Source organism: Ictalurus furcatus, chromosome 25, assembly GCF_023375685.1.
Source record: "Ictalurus furcatus strain D&B chromosome 25, Billie_1.0, whole genome shotgun sequence".
NCBI classification, from domain to species: domain Eukaryota; kingdom Metazoa; phylum Chordata; class Actinopteri; order Siluriformes; family Ictaluridae; genus Ictalurus; species Ictalurus furcatus.
In genome coordinates, this window is record NC_071279.1 from 11,547,783 (window position 1) to 11,552,858 (window position 5,076).

The window sequence follows — 5,076 nt, forward strand, 5'->3', positions numbered from 1 at the left end:
GGACACCGATAGTCCTCCAGACTGTACAACCAGGTCGTTCCCGATTATGACGCATTCAGGTGTTTGTGGCACGCGCTTCCTCATTCCAGACAAAAGTCCGTGACACGAGCGCCCCAGAAAGACCAGATCCAGTGCCAGATTCGAGTTTTCATTCACTTTTACCATTCAAAAATTAAAGACAGAGTCCGTCTGTGGAGGAGCAGGAACCCATAGGCGGCTTTACCGTTTATCTACGCTGCATCGGCTGCTCTCGGTTATTTCATTCAGCAGCACGTGTGTCTGTCTGTCATCGCGCTACAGAGTGTGTGTCCCGTCATCTCAGTCACTGACGCTGCAAGAGAGAACAGAATAGAGAAAGGGAGACAGAAAACGGGAGAAAGGCAGAGAGAGAGAGAGAGAGAGAGAGAGAGAGAGAGAAAGGCTATTATCTCTTTAGCAATCTAATGTATGATTCTAATTCATGCCTCCCCTCCTTCAAACCTCCACACAAAAGCGTTGTATCACTGGTTGGTGCCATTACATAACACAAAATAGTGCAATCATAATCATATTCATACGTAGTCATAATTAGCCTATGACAAGTCGCCAAGTCACAGCAAAGTTGCATGGGAAATCCACAGAGAGACTCTAAGTGGCAGGTGATACTTAGCTCATCTGTAATGGAAAAAATTATATTCAGGACCAGAGCAAAGTCCTATAATAACCATACCCTCATGCAGCTTTTTTGGTTGAAAGTCGAGTATAACTTTCAACCAAAAAGGATGTGGTGGTCTTCGAAATGTACAGTGGTGTCCAAAATTCTGAGACTACACAGAAAATTTTGGAGTTTTGTTTTTCCATTTAAAATTGGAAATAAACAGAAGGTTTTTTAGAGTTTTTAAATATTGAAAACAAAGAAAGTAAATATCCAATACATTTAATGTAATTCTAGGTCCCTGTTAGTGGTATTGATCATGTTAACTACTTTGTACAAAAGGTCAGATTTTCCTCATGCCTAATGTCTTCTACTGTAGCACGTGCTCAGACGATACTGAGGATTTGATCTAAAATGGATCATCGGGTTTTGCACAAACTTGTGAAGTCTATGCCAGCTCAAGTACACGCTGTCACCAAAGCTAAAAGGGACATATTAAATATTAAGAAACTCATGTAAATATTTCAAAGATTCTACTTTTCACTCAAGTTGTTGTCAGTAATATAATTTGTCATGAAAACTGTTGTATTAAATTAGAAAGATAAAACGCAAAATAGAAGCATTTTCACTAGTGCTCTCAGACTTTTGGACCTCATTGTAACTATGCAAGATGTGTGAGATTCATCAAGTAATCAACAATACAAACCCTCAGTGTAACTCAAAATCCATGCTGAGATGTTCAGTTGGTTCAAAATATTCAACAAAACGTATATTCTAACAATCAATGAAAACCATTTCCAATTTGTCCTTAAGGTTCATTTAAAACGTCAAATATGACAAGTAGATATTGCACAATTAATAGACTTCTAAAGCCAGAAAAGCAGAAATTAATGGCACCATTAAATTAATTAATGCCTGCAATTAAACAGTGCTTGGGGTCAGTGGTTTTAAACAGTCTGTACAGTGGTATTAGCCGGCATTCGTAGCAGCCATGGCAGCAGGTGGGTGGAATTCTCTGATCAATGTCAGTATACACTGTACGATTGAGCTCATTAGTGTAACTTTCATCCTTGGGTAGGTGCCAGGGGCTCAGCTTGCAGATGGAAGGGTGTCAGGTGAGGTGAGGAGAGAATCTTCATTATTATTTAATACAGGGGTCACCTGTCAGAGGACTTGTTGCACTGCCTGGAACAGGGAGTCCATCCACAGAACGAGACAAGGGGGTGGTTTCTGAGTGGAAAGACTTACACGATCTACCTCAATTTACTCATAGGCAAAGCTTACAAATTACACAATATAAATGATTGGAGAGCTGAATCGTAATATATTCCTACTCTGCCAGAGAATAAGGTAATAAATGATCATATTGCCAGTCTTTTACAACACAGTGTGGTGTCAGAGCAGTCTGAGAGCAACCTGGATTTATGTCTAACATTACAAATAGAAAGCTAGTGCCTACTCAGAAGTGTTTTCGTGAGGACTCTGCTGCATTACTGAGATCAATGGTCCACAATTCTGCATAAGCAGCTCACAAATAATTTGTGAACATGACAGAAAATTCTTCCCCTTGTGCTTTAAAGTGCATCCTCCATCACTCAGACACATCAGACTGGCTCAGGAATGGAGCTTACAGTTTACAGCCTGCTCCTTCACTGCTGTGCTCTGGTTGGGGTTTTATGATTTCAAGATTTTCTGTCAATTTTGTAATCTTGCAAGCCAGAACTCTGGCTTTATAGATACCGATAAACATGCCTACTTTCACTGCAAACATCCAACCACCCATCCATTATTTTCTATACCACTTATCCTACACAGGGTTGTCAAACTACAGCACATATCTTTGGACTGGGGAAGAAAACCAGCGTACCCAGATTAAACCCCTGAAGCATGGGGTGAAAACACAGGCTCTGTGCACGCAGGGCAGGGGCAGAATTCAAACCCGCAACCCCGGAGGTTCTAGGCAAACGTGCTAACCACTAAGCCACCATGCCCCCCTACAGCCAACCACCATTTCAAGCAAAACAAACAAACAAACACACAAACAAACAGTGGACTTCTTTCAGTCCAGTGGATATGTCTTACTATGAAAATCTCATCAAGATGTTCACATTCTTTATTTTTACACCCCGCCCCCCCTTCCCAACACATTTTAGAAGAATAAGAAAGTCATCAAAACTCTGGAATAACACAAATTGAACTATGGGAATTATGTTGTGATAACAAAAAATCTGAAATAAATCAAAATAATTTAATATTTTAGCATCTTCAAAGTAGACCCCCTTTTTCCTAGAATTTCCAGAAATGTATTCTTGGCATTTTCTCAACCAATTTCTTGAGGAATTCCCCTGAGATGCTTTTTAAACAGTATTAAAGGAGTTCCCACCTATGCTGGACACTTATTGGCTGCTTTTCTGAATATTTCACCAGTCATCCAGTTAAAAAAATGTTTTTTTTTCTAAATAAAATGTTAGCTTTCTAATGAAAGAAATGAATATGTTGGCACAATCATATTTTTGTCTACAACACCAATTTCAAACATTTAATCATACACCTTCAGATCAAAAGCTTTTTAAGATCATGAGTAACATTTCAGTCAAGTGTCCCCAAACTTTTGACAGGTAGTGTACATGCAGAGGAATAAACAGAGAGCTATGTAGATTACAGCCGTCAAGATTCAGAACCTTGTGGCCAGATAAGTGAACAAAAGATTGTAGTGTCTCCTTGAGTCTCTGACTCAGAGTATAATTTTTGTACTAAGGTCAGTGTAGCATTTGTTCTTGGATAGTTGATGGTTTTTCAATTCCTAAAGGGGTTTTACTTGAAACACACACTGACAGAGAAACACTCTATTCCCCAAGATGGATTGAAGAAACCTTATGGGTTATAGCTTTAATAACTGTTGCAGAACTACAGAGCTGCAAGATACTGTCCTGCTGGAAATGGTCATAAGTCACACCGTCCTCATTCTGTCTGAAATAATGTTCCAGCCATAAGTTGCAACTTGAATATACAATAGTGATTACATTTAACATATAAAATTTACACATTGCCCTCAAATGTTATGTACAGCTCATTTTCACTGTGTTACAACAATAGAGTACTGAGTGCAACAAAAACAAAAAAAACCCTAATGATTCCTGTTTAACAGTGTTTTCTTTGTGCGTCCATTTTTGACAGACACTGCTAGTTAGTTTCTTTTTTTTTTTTTAAAGAAACATGCAATATCATCAGGATACACATCAAGTATTGTTCAATCACCTTTATAGGATTATGATATTTTGAGACCCCTTAGGTTTTAGTCCCTACTTGGATAAACTGGTTACACTGTTAAGTCCAATAATCAGCCAACACTTATTCATTCCTAATGAGATGACAATGGAATAGTGTAAAGAGGTTCATGTTGACAGCGCTCTCTCTCTCTCTCTCTCTCTCTCTCTCTCTCTCTCTCTCTCTCTCTCTTTCTTTCTTTCTCTCCTCAAAATAAAACTTTTTGGGAGAAAAGAAAAAAACATTTAATTTGTTCACTGCCCTGGTCTGATTATCACAAGCTTCAAGCTCTAAAACATGTTAAGAGATGATTTATTCTCACACTGCAAATCTACCAAGACAACATAATAAACACATGATTAACAGTTATCCAAGTAATTCAAACAGGTTTTGCCTTTCAATCATTCATGTACAGTAAACACTTCATCCTCGTCAAGGTTACGGTGCATCCTGAACCTATCCCAGGAGTGCAAGGTAGGTTTGCTCACTGCATGGGGCAATGGTCCATCATAATAATTCACGCATAGGGGCAATTCAGAGGAGCTTTTCTATCTACTAGTGGATAATTAGAAAAGAAAAAAAAAAAAACATGGGGAAAGCATATGAAACTCTGCACAGTAATCATACAGTAATAAAAGCTCAGGATTGAACCCTAGACCCTTTCCAGGTTTCCACCCCTTACCCTGGTTTGTAATTTAATGGCACAATGGAAATAATAATGCAAAAAATATTGCTGAATTACTAAAAGTCTAAATAAAGTCTATAAGGGCAAAAATAAAAAATTGGCTTTTTTGAAGGGTTATATAAATGGGGGGGGGGGGGGAAGGGGTCTTTCCAAATTCATCTAAATGTAAGTACAGGCCATTCATATTTGTTTTTATCCAGACAGCATGCAGAAAGGACAAATGCTGAGGCGGAAGAGAAATATGTGCCTATGGAAGAAAAAAAAAACATTACAAAAAAAATTTTTAGATGAGTTGATTAGGATGGTTGCCCGAGGTAGACACTGCCAAATTGCTACCTTAACTGAATCCGGAGTGCACTATATACTGTAGGTTATTAAATTATCAGGCCTGTCTATCTGTTGGCATCAGTGTCCCTTTTAACACTTGAAAAGCCATGTGAAGCTAAAGATTTTCCAGCTTTTGATCATGACAATGTCATAACATCATTAT